Genomic DNA, 13,126 nt, shown 5'->3' with positions numbered 1-13,126 from the left:
GGCATGACTATATGTGAAAGTGTATATGACACATTGATATCTGCATATGTATCTTTAAATGCAGCTTTCGTGACAACGAAGGTATTCTTCATTGATGTCATGACAATGACAATGAAAGCATTCTTCTCAAAGGCTATTATGGCTTAAATATCCATGTTTCTTTATGAAAAATATTATTTTGTTTTTATATATACACACACATTTGTAAAGGCCCAGATTCACCTATGGAACTTCAGGAAGTTGGTGCTGGGAGAGTGGTAACCTGGGGTTAGGCAGAGCTCGTTCTCGTGCTCTTTAAAAGGTTGCTGTTTCTGTAGAAGAATCCATATACAATTTGATGAAATTTTCATTTCTGTGACTTGACATGGTCATAAGAAGTAGAACTAAAAGCCAGGTAAGGTGGTGCACAGAAGGCTAAAGAGATGGTGCTCGGTCCCCATGACAGCAAAGCTTACCTGTCCTCCTGCAATCCAACAGGCAGCACGCGTCCTGAGGTATGTCCTGTGCCCCAGGAACCAGCAGGGACAAATGGCCAGGCTCCTTTTCCAGAGGGCAGCATCTGTAACATGCCTGCGACCCAATGTGACAGGGACACTAGAGGAACACGGTGCTACCGAGACTAACTCGGGTAACCTGTGAACGATTTATCTGAAATTGATTGTCATGGAAGTCTGTACCCTCATTCATCATCAACTCATCAGGGGCTAGCACGGGAGTCGCACTGAAAGAAATAGTCAACACGGGTGATTAAAGGATCTTTAATCCTTAAAGGATCTTAAACCACAAAAAAAAGATGAAAGGATCTTCTCTTTCTCGGTTCAGGCTTTGTCACAGTAAGAGTTGCTAAGGGGTAGAAGATGTGTTTTGAGAGATCATATGTGTCTTAAAGTGCTTTTCTGAGTGGCCAGATCCAAAGATGTCTTGAGGTGCTATTTTTGGATATTTTTTTAAAAAATAATTTCCTTTGCCCCTAAGCTGAAATCAAACTTCTAACTGCAAGTGTATGAAGATTTTCAAAGGTAATAACCCCTTTTACTGTTGCGGAAGTGAAACACCTATATATTTTATAAATAATGGGAGAACAGAAAATGTCAGATGAAGAAATTTGTCACTAAGTATCTGATTATTATTGGGTTTTTCAGGTCAGATTTCAGTTCCATTTGAGCTATCCTTTATGCCTAGAATTTACCAGGAATATAGAACATGATCACCTCATAAGAGACAATATGAAATATGTGGAAAATCTTTAATATTGGAGGTATTGCTCTTATATTAAGCACTTCATTAAAAATCTTTCCATCCTGTTTTTCTCTCTCTGCCCAGACTCCCCCCTCCCCAAAAGCAAATCAATTTAAGGATGCTTATTTTCCTTGACAGGCTCTAAAAACCAAAGCAAAGCAAAACAAATAGAAAGGCGTTTTTTAATATGTTAAGTATGGAAATAAAGAGAAATATTAAAAACCAGAAAATATGTACATTCACGCTCGCTTTCACAGAAAGAGAAGATTCCTTCATGAACTGCTTTCGCATTGGAGGACTCTTGTCATCCTCACAGTCTGACAACTAATGTCACTGTGTTCCAAGTTAATTCCTAATCAGCAATAGGAAAAAGATATCATGTCGCAAATGGCAAAGCTACAAATCAGGCAGCTACCAATCATTGATTTTTTTCCTAGACTTTCCCAAAGGTGGTCTGTGAGAAAAGAGGAAAAAGATTCAAGCTCTCTTTATCATTCCTGTAGAGACCAAAAAAAATTCATAAATGAGTAAATAAAAATCAATGAATTTAGTTATTTCTTGTATTGGCTTGTAAAATGCACTATACTTTTCGCTACTTAATTATCATTGAGCTGTTAGGAAATAGGGAAAGGGAAAGAAGTAGTCAACCAAGACAATTCCAGGCACAATTCCTTTTCTTTTCTCAATCTGGCATTGCAGCTTCTGTCCAGCAAAGGATCAAGCTTAGGAATTATGCATTAGCAATCTTGAAAAATCTTAACATAAGTATTATAGAGGAGAGTATTTTGTTCTCACATAGGGTTTTTCTTTTGAAGCACGCCTGGAGTCATTAGCAGCTTGTGGGATTAAGTTCATAGATCACATCTAAAACTTTAATGTTACTTTCTGAGAAGTTGCTTTCTGAATGCTATTTGGATCCAGCTTCAACTCCTAATTGTCTAGGAGGAGCTCTCAGTCTAAGGATCCATTCATTCAGGTATCCCAAATGATGAATATGCTAATGAAGAACAGGGACAGACTCATGAATGAACATAACTTGTCCTTACGCAGATTTCATATCATCACCACAAGCCTGTGCAGGGGTAGGGTGACATTGACATTCAACAATAGCTTCTCTGTTTATTAAAAACTTTTTGCTTCCCTTTTACTATTTTAGCACTTCTTGGAGCTTTTGCACAAAGCAGGTGATCTTGCCCCCAGATTTACCTAGAACATTTTAGTCAGTGGCACATTTCTTGTAGAGGGGGAAGGTATAAATTTGTATCGCTCTGAAGAGGTGGGAATGAAACCTTTCTTCAAATTTCTGGGCAAATGTTCCACCACTACTGCTGCCTGGGAATGGTGACCTACTGTGTGCTTTGGGGTGCCTGACGTCTTCAGTGCACTTAAAAGGGGGACAAGGATCCTAATTCCTCCTAAGAATTAATCACCTGCGTTTCTGGCACTACCGAAGGAACGCTCAGCCAGCCCTGCTGAGGATCGTTTGGGTGAGCTGGGCTGTGATGAAAGGTGCTCTGGCGTTCTGGTATGAGCAAAATGGCAGATCAAGACAAACAGTTACAAGTTCCTCTATCACCAAACAAAATTGCCTGAATTGACAATGCTTTGGTGGAGTTTGTCATGCAATCTGACTAAACCACCAGGAACTGGACTCTCAGGTTTTCTCTAGAAAATGTCCCCAGGGAACCAAAGGAGGTTTCTATGCAAATTCTGATCTACTGCCAAACTGATGTATTGGATCAGCTTAGCACCTATCTCAGGTCAAAGACTTTTTGGAGACCTCAGCCTGCTTGCCACTTTGTGGGTGTTCCCTAAGAAAATAAATACATTTCAGGAAGTTAAAAAAGAATTGAGTACTCGGCATGAGTTCTCCCCAAAAAGCTGCAGAGACATGGTGCACTTAGAGCTACTCAGTTGAACTGTCCTGTGTACTCACGCTATATAAGTGAGAGGACTTGGCAGTTTTCGACTGATATCACCAAAATGCAGGGGCTGTATATGAAGTATGCTCAGAAACTGCAGAAATCAAGAACCAAAAAAGATCTCTGGAGGGACATGCGCTAACAGGAATCTTCAGAGGAAAACTGAGGGTCTACATGTAGCCTTATTTTTGTGTTTCACCTAAGTCCAAGAAGAAAACCAGCATGCAGTGAAATCCTCACTTTAATTTAAAGTCTCACTGGAGTTTGCTGAAACATGTTTGATCTTGATAACAGGTAGTTATAAGAGGTAGTTATATCTTGAACCCATCAAATTAAATATAATAGATATTAGATGAAATGAGTGATCATTTCACTCACAATTGTTCAGGAAAAAATGAACAATTCTACTGTATTTTTTCATTTTTAGTAAAAAATGGAATTGAGACTGTTACCAAATATATATACTTCACTGGGTAAATAGCACAAACAGAGGAGGAACTCAAATAGCGTTAAAAAAGCAAGGGGGTTATGCAGCAGTAATTGAGTTGAGTTTGTAAATTTAGCAAACAATTTAAAGTCTTATCAAGTAATTGTGTCTTCTTAATTCATTCCATAAATTCCTGTCACAAAATGGTGGGTTTTCCCAAATGGTCTTGTTGGTACAGAGCAAAATTTACTAATAGTACTAAAATGATGAATGTTTTGAATACTGATTATTAGTTAATGCTGAACTGTTTTCTGTAATGCTTATAATTTAACAAGAGTCACGAAATCTTATTAAAGGTCTCGGTGGTCTGCAAAGGCAAAAGGCTTAGAAGGTCACTGGAAACACTAATTATCCATGGTCCTCTTCATTGCAGTTAGTTAGACTTGAAGATAATAGCTTCAGTAACTAAAGAGAGCCTTAGGATCACATCAAGTTTAATATCAAAACCTCATTGCTTCAAAAGCCCTGCTCTAAATTGAACTTTCATACTAATCAAACAGTACATCCTGATGCAACTTTTCAGCTTTTTCTTTTGAATTATATTCAATAATCATCATACAATTAAAACTTCTATATTGGGGTATTTTTTCCCAGTTTCTACCAGAAGTGCAAACCCAATAATTTAAAATCCTTGCCCTTTTGTGCAATGGAGGTATTAAAAATTCCCAGAATTGCAGACTGGATGAGGTTGGAAGGAACCTCTGGAGGTTATCTTTTCTAACCCCTCTGCTCACGCAGGGCACCTGGACCAGGCTGCCCAGGAACGCTTTGGATGGCTTTTGAGTATCTCCAAGTAACGGTCTCAGTGTTTCCTGATGTTCAGATGGAACCTCCTGTGTTTCAGTTTGTGTCTTCTTTGCACCCCGCTTTCAGACATTCATATACATTGGTCACATTCCCCTGAGCCTTCCCCAAAGTCTCAGGTCTCCCAGATTTTCCTCATATGCTCAGTGCAATCACCTTCCTGGCCCTTTGCCGGACTCTTTCCAATACATCCATCTCTCTCCTGTACTGGGGAAGCCAGAACTAGACCCAGTACTCCCAGCGTGGCCTCCCCAGCACTAAGTAGGAAGAAGAACCACCTGCCTCACCTGCTGGCAAGGTTCCTCCCAGTGCAGACCAGGATACCTTTAGTCTTCTCTGACACCGGGGCACATCGCTCGCTCCCGTTCCCCTTGGTGTTTTCCAGAACCCCCAGTTCCTATTCTGCTGAGCTACTCTCCAGCCAGGCAGCGTGTGAGTTGACAGAGAAATGTTTACAACTTCTGTGTTATCTTTGAGGATCTGTCTAAAACCTTGTTAAAACATCATTATGCATAAAAATATGCCCAAGTTGGAGAAACGGTGAAGTTGTACTCATTTGACCATTAGAAAGAATGTTTTAAAGCAGAGGTAAAATCTGAAAACAAGTTCGCAGGAAGCGGTATCTCTGCTGCTATACTTCATGGTATTTTTCTTTCAGGCTATGTGTGTGAGAAAAGTGTGGAACTATTATTGTGTTTACCTTTTCAGTTTCAACTTTCTAATTTGACCTGATGTTATTCTTTTACCCTTTACATTACAGCCGTGACATTTTTTTGGCTTCAGCAGTGGCTTTCTGATAATTTAGCAATTTCTTTTAATGAATTATGAAATAAATTGACCTGGAAGCAAACAACTCTACAATCTATTATGCTACTTCTTAACAATTTCTAATCACTTCCATGGCATCTTCCTGCTCGGATCCATGAAATGTTTTTTTCGTTTAATTCTTTCTTGATTTTACTGGGCATGCAGGTTTTTTAATTGTCACTATCTGTGTCTCTCAAATTATCACTTCAGCTGACTTGTATTTGAAAAAGTAAAAATTTCCCATTTAGAATATTTTTACAAGTATTGCTCTTTGTACAGAGAAAACAAATCAAGACAAAACATCTTGATCATGAGCAAATTTACCAATTAGTGCTCATCAAAAACCTTTTCTCCTCATAACTCCTTTTTTTTGAAAACAATTTTGAGCTACTGAAAATTAGAAGTAGGGATCAAAAAGAATGGAAGAACTGGAGAACAACTGAAGTTAACAAAAAAATACCTACAAACAAAACCAGAATTTCCAATATTTCCCTGAATATTTTTGCTTTGATCACTAACCAGGAATGCGTGAGTTCACTCGTAGAATAATCTGGGGGAAATACCAAGTGAAGAAGCAACATAGCCAGATCTGTTATTGCCTTCTTTCCTTAATAATATTTAAAAAGTCTTTAATATCACTGATGAAATTGTGTTGTCCACAATGCACACGGTGCAGCCATTTTTCCCAACTCCTTTTAATGTAATTGTGATATCAGGTAACAAAATTGTTGTAGGAACTAAAACCTGTTGGCCATGGTTGTGTTAAGCTTTTGTTTTTTAAAGAGCGTTTGGCTGTAGCATTTTTGATGTCAAAGGCAATTGATACAGATCACCCAGCACAACAGGATCTTTCTATTCCCATATTAGACTTTGGGAGAGTGTAAAGCCATTGCTACCTGGTGGCTGACACTGGGAATGAAGACTTCCAAGATGGAGTGTGCTGTTTGGCAGTGACTTGTCTGGAAACCACGGGCAGTCACCGGTGCCCCATAGCCTGGTTTATCCTCCTGTCAAACAGGATTGTTATTTACTTCCTCAAAGGCTCAGTAAGGCTTAATGAATACGCACAACATGCCTGAGGAACTGCAGGTGAACATCCCTGTGCAGCAGAGTAAAGTGTTACTACAAGGCAGGCTTTGGGAAGAAGGCTCTGTGCATGAGCAGAGTTACACCAGGAACTGCCAAAACAGACCAAAAGCTCAAGTCAACTGTTACCAGATTTTATTCTCCCATGGAAAGTGTCCAGCTGATTCCCATAAGAGAGTTTCAGTGCTATTTTTTCTAAATCCTGTCGTTCCCAGATCATGGTATTCCCATCGCCCTTGCGCGCAGCTCCTCACTGTGTGGGCTAAAGCAGATTTCCCAAGGACCTGTTGCACACCCTGCCCTTTATGGGAGAGTTAAGCTCATGCTGTGTTTACAGTAAAAAGAGCTGTGCAGAAGCAGAAGGTGCTGTCTTTGAAGAAGGATGAGCTGTTTTTGCAGTCGGTGAGGGACATCGGAAGATTTCTGCGTAGGGATCTTGACATAAACTTCCTCTTTACTTCCAGACATCACCACCCAAAGAGATGCTCATTGCCAACGAGCTATCATTTCATTGTGGTGCCATTGTTTAATGTTGCCTTCCTTTGACAAATGGTACCTTTATAATAAAACACACCAAAAAACCTTTAAATACAACACACCAAACTGTGTGAGAAACTGGTTAGCTAATATCCATGCTAAAACTTCAAAACCGTGTGTGGAAATAAAGCTAGAAAGTAATAGAAACCAACTCAGGCAAGGTAAGTGAGGCTGGAATTCACACCCGGAGTTTTTTTCAAGGTGCCTGTATACCATTACTATATGTTTTACTATTGCTATACATATACATATTACTATATGTATCCCTATATGTTAATAAGCGTATTTATTCAAATTGCCCTGCTCTGGTATTCATTTACCATGAGAGCCAAATCACAGAGAGAACAAAGGTCAGATTCTGTCCTCAGAGAGGCACGTTCAGCTCCTGCCCATTTAACGAGCAAGTGCTGAACTTCCAGGGCAGTGCTGCTGCCCATGTGCTGCCAGCGCAGCTGAAGTCTTGGAGTAATGGAGTCCCAGGGGAGGCTTTGCCCTACCCAAAATTTCACAGAAACTTCAGATGGGTTGATTCAGAAGCTAAAAAAAATCAATTCTGGTGCCAATGCCCAAGCTTGTTGTCACCTTTTTGGCTATTTGTTTTGAACTCTAGGCCATAATGAAGATTTTTATATTGGAGAGATGCCTTACATGGAGAATGGAAGTAGCATTTGACTCCAAAATAATTAAAACACTTCTAATAGTGGGCACCCCAGGTCAGCAACTGAGTCTTTGCAGGAGAGGGAGTTACCATCCAGCTTGTCCCCATCATCTGTCTCACCAGTCGCTACATCCATGCAAACCCCTTTTTACATCTGGATTCAGACCCAAATTGGCAAATGCCATTGAAAAAATATTTAATAATCAAAGAGTTGTTTTATTGTAGGCCTTGCTATGATTTCAGGAGACTATTTCTTTCTTAATTTTCTAGGTTAATGCATTCTCCTGATGACAGATTGAGACTATAAAATTGATAGAAACTTTTTCTTCTTCTTTTCTTTCAGGGAAACCATTTATCTAAGCCCTTTATAATTACCAAAGAAAACACATGCCAGAGGCTGACAATTTCACTATGAGGAGCAGCTGCTTTAAGTCCCCTCATATTCCTCATTGGATGATTGGATTCAAAACCATTTCCCCTAATCTTTAAAGTCTCTTTTCAAATCAAAACACCAATTCCTGGATTTTTGAAACTGTGTGGAACTTCGTTTCTATTCCAGACAAAGCTCTTCTGCCACATTGCTCACTAGTTCATTTTCCTGAGCTTCAGTACAGTTGATGTGCGACGGGCAGGCCACCAGGATTGTCCTGACTTCCATGGTGTGAACATGGAAACAGTTTCCCATCTGGAAAAGGGTTTGAGGAGTTTGTAAATTCACTCAAATAAGGACAAAATCTTTTTATTTCCCAGACTGATCCTGAAACATTGAATGGGGGGGAGGAGCAGGTACTGGTGGACTCAATCAAAATATGTTGTGTCAGTCTTTTTAAATAATTTTGTTTTCATCTGATCTTTTAGTTTCTTTGTTGTATAATAGGTAAGCTACAACAAGTAATAACTAGAAACAGGATAAAATTTTATGTTGAACCTGAAACTCTGATTTTTCAGCAATTTCAGCCTCCAACCAGCTGTAGCTTGTAATAATAAATCAGGAATGTAGTTTTTTAGATGTTACAACATTGCAAATTGACTTCAAACCCACCTCCACTAAAAAAAGGATTATTTGAGGATTGTAAAGTTCAAATATATTCCTCCCTTACTTTTGTGCATGCTAGTTGTTCCTGGTCTGGCTGAAGCAATATAGATAAAGGCAGAATTGAGTTAGTATTTAATGAGCTTTTAAAGTAATGATACGACAAGGTAATATTGAGCTTGATTTATCACAATTCCACTGGGAAACAAAAATTAAAAGCAATTTGTATTTTATAGATTTGATTTTTCTTTAGGTTTACTATTAGCCCCAAACTACTCATAGGAAGAATATTGCTTTACCTCAGCATGCCTCCTGTGTACATTTACAGCAAGGGTGAGCAAAAGTGCCAACCAGACTCCTGGAAGAAGGTAGGACTGCAACAAAACATTAAAAGCAAAAGAGAAATAAAAGAGTACGAAGACATGGTACCCAGTAAACACTTATGAGTGTCAGCTGGTCACCAACACTACTTTGTATTGCTTTTAGGCTTGGTGGCTTGTCATTCTGTAAGCATTTTAATCTTTAAATTTCCTATTCCATTCACCACAAAGGAGAAATATAGTAATGGTACCAACCAAATGCTTCATCATTCAGTTCCTGAAAAGCACTCAGGCATTTAAGCCTTTTCTACTCACATGAAATGTGAGTGGGTGTCAATGAGTGCCTAAATATTAACAGCAAATTAATTTGAGTCACCTGTCCCTTATACCTTGTATAGAAGATGGGGCATTCACATAAAAGCAGGAAGACAGCTGAAGCCTGAACACTAATCAGCAGCCCTTCTAGAGAACTCGGTAAGTTCAGCTGAATGTTCTGTAAGGCTGAATTAAAAAAAAAAAAAAATTAGTAAGGAGAGATAAGGTCATTTTTTCAAAAATGTATGTCCCTTTTGCTTTCCCTTGACATTTAGGACATACAAAGTAATTGAAACCATAGCAGGGGCAGTTAAGGTAGCTCTGTGAAGAGCAGTAATTCAGCAGGTGGTAACAATGCTAATTTGTGAAGGAACAGAACTGACCTCTTCCCTTTTTTTTTTTTTTTTTTTAGCTTGGGATTTTATTTTATTGTTTTTGAGAGATCTTCAAAGAGAATGTAAAAAAGCCTCAATGATACTTTCAGAAATATAAAATTAATTCTCTTATCACCCAGATGCAGCCTTGATACCAGAATAATGAATGCATTAGTAATACCCAGAGATTAGTTTTTCTTTATGTTTCTAAACCGAGACACTTAGTTTAGGTAGCTTAGATCCCAGGTTTTGGATTTGTAAAAAACCAAACAGCTTACGGTTTCAGAAAGATCTTAAAGAAACAAAACCCTAATGAGGTTTCCTTTTGGCTTGGAAATGAAAGAGGACCCAATCTGGAACATTAGATCCCTGAGCAAGCACAAGTGGCCCATTTTAAATCATTTTACTGCACATACAGCTGCACTTAGGTGCATGCAGCAGTTTTCCAGACATAACAGAAATATATCACCAGAAAGTAGGAGTACAGATTTTCTTGCAGGATTTCAATTCTGTAAACATAAAGGCATAGCAGGTGTTTGTGACAAATTTATTTGACACCAAAAAATCTAGTATTATTTTGGAAAGTTAAATCTGTCATTTTGAATCTGAATCATAGTCTTTGTTTATTTGACATTTTTATAGCACAAATCACTCTGAGTGCCTCTCAATAAATTCAGTGTCATTACAGCAAGTCATAAGGAATGTATCATTACCTCCTTTTTACAGATTTGAAGACCAAGCCCGAGGAAGGCAAGAGAGTTTCTACTGCACAAGGACTAAAAACATTATAACCAGTTGAAAGACTGCCCAAAAGTTTGTACTGTCTGCCTGCTCTGCGCTAAACCTAGACTCTTAAGCTTCACGGTAAGTCCACATCCCTGAAGCACTCCATTCACAGTTTAATGTTACTGATGCTACCGATACAGACTGGTACTAGGTAACTTACTAGCTGGAGCTAGTGGGCTTAGCAATAACTTTATACAGGTCTTTTTGTTGGATTTTAGCTGGGTGGTTTGGATGGCTTTTGTTGTATTTTTTGTTTGTTTGGTCACTGCCATTAATTTACTGGCAAAGTCTTTTTTTCTCCCATTTTGTTTTTGTTTCTCTTTTTAGGACCCGCTTTCCCTTACGATATTATCTATAGGTGATTTTTTTTCCTCCTCTCCTTGTCTTCTGCCAGAGGAAAACTATGCTCTTTGCTGATTAAAAAAATATAAAAATAATAATATATATATACATATCTATGTATGGACACATAATTATCTGTTTTTGACTTTTATGTTTCTGGATGTTGGGATCCAATTGTTCTGGATCAAGAGACATATCCTAAATTAATTGAATATAAAATGAACAGCAGTCTGCACTTCCTCCAAGTTGTAATATTTCTACTTACATGGCTCATTTGTAGCTGCAGTTGTAAGCTTCCGATATCATGTAATTTTGACATTACAATTATTTATTCAGAAATCAATGTTAGTACCATGATAAATAATTAAAAGTACCTCAACAAGGCAAGGAAAGTCTAGGGCTCTGCCTCATGCCTATATATCCTTCTCCCTGCGTTGGCCTCAGTGAGTGTCACATGAGCGATGGAACAGGTGAATTTCAATGAGATTTAGAACTAGAAGTGTGAGGGAGGGGAGGATGTTACTGAATGTTTTACAACAACATATGTTCACGACTAATGGTGTTAGTCAAAATCATAAATAACGAAAGAAATGGATATCGTGAGTGCAGTTTGTCTAGCATCTCTCAATTATACAGGCACAGGATATGCATCGTTTATGGTATTGCGTAAATCTTTATTAAACACTATAAAAGGTTTACACTTTTGTAACGATATGCAAATAGACCATTTAATTTGCTTACAGCCCTATCAAAATAAAATCCCCACAGGCTATCTAGGCAGCAGTAAACAAAAGTTTTTCAGGAGTTTGCTGCTGACCTTTCTATAACTGCTGGGCTTGCAGGTGCTGTGAGGAACGCAGAATGTGCTGCAGCGGCTCCTCTGCAGCACCAGGGAGTGACAGGCGATGCTTTGGAGAACTGTGTATTTTCTTCTACTGTGTGTTAGTTCACGATGGACATACCATCCACGTGGACGTACTTTTTCTTGACTGGCAAGTGAGGTAGGACTTGTTCTGAAAAAGCATGAGGAATGGAGGGGGCAGGTCCGATTGCTGCCCAAAGGGTCCCACTGTAGAGCTGGGGGGGTGCAGGTTCAGCTGAAGCTGGATTTCATCCATGCTCCCCTATCTGTTAGGTGAACAGGGAGCTTCGGGCAGCTAAACACCCACTCTTTGAGATATGCTACAGGGTATTATCTGCCTTCCTCCTTCTGACAGGGAGTCGAAAAAACCAGACATAAGCTGCATTCAAGAAAAGCCTTGCCTATCAGAAAAAGCAGCAACGTGTTCTAGGAAAAAGATAAAATCAGGACAGCTTCAGAAAGACTACGATAATAATCTGCCCTGGTTTTGCATTTGATTCAGTGTTAATATTTTGCATTTCCGGGGTAGCATCCTGGCCCAAAGGACACAAGTGTTACTGCTCCCTCTGCCTGTATTTCAGGCTGGTTTAATGTTTGCCCTGCATTTCAGGGGTGCTATTCAGAAGGTAGGTTGCGGATACCCCTGCTCAAACCTGCTCTTGTGCTGGTCATGGACAAGTCAGGTACAAAGTGAGAAGAGTGCATAGATGGGAATTTAAACTAGAATCCTGAGAACGTAGTCAGAGTCACTCATTTCTGGACTGAGCAGTTTCCTCTAGACAAGATGCTCTGAAATAGAAACTGAAATGCTGAAGGGCAGGATAGTGTTTTCTGCCATGAGTCTTGTGGAGAGAGCAACACCTTTGAGAACCTCGGAGCTGGATACCTAAACCTCAAAGAGAAATGGGATTTAAAACTGTTCCCTGATGTCAGCTGCGTTTGCTTTTGGTCTAGCGAGCGTCTTGGGCAGCACGGCATGCTTTTTATGTCTTTCCAGGTCACCTCAAAAGTAGCTGGGTTTTTTGTTTTCTGTGTTTTTTCTAGTCAAGATTGACTTAACTGAACAAAATCACCACTGAAATCATCCGTATTGTCCTGAAGTAAAACTGGACAATAACACTTGTGTCAGGTTTGCCCAGTTCTTTACTCCAAGATTATAATTAGTCTATCCCTCCTCCAGCTAAATACCTCAATAGATGTGCAATACTGTTGGCCTAATGCTGTAAGTCAAATCCATGTTTAAGTGCACTGCTGGATGGGTTCCAGAGTCAGTAAATTGAGATTTCAAGATGGAAGTGCTACAGGAGTGCAAAGGATTATAACTACTGCCATAGGAAAAGTACATTCTGTTCCATTTATTAATGTATTTATGTTTATAATTTTTCATGGAGTTTCCCCAGTTTATCTTAACCACTTGATAGAAATGTTTGCTAAAGTAAGGGGAGAGTAGAAAGAAAATAACTGTTTTAAATACTAATATTTATGCAGTTTGAAGCTACTCATTTGAAAAATACCTAATTGTAACAAAGCAATTTGTTGATAGGTAAGATTGCT

The sequence above is a fragment of the Falco rusticolus genome, chromosome 7 (genome assembly GCF_015220075.1).
Source record: "Falco rusticolus isolate bFalRus1 chromosome 7, bFalRus1.pri, whole genome shotgun sequence".
In the NCBI taxonomy this organism is placed as follows: domain Eukaryota; kingdom Metazoa; phylum Chordata; class Aves; order Falconiformes; family Falconidae; genus Falco; species Falco rusticolus.
Note: the sequence above shows the minus strand (reverse complement) of the source record.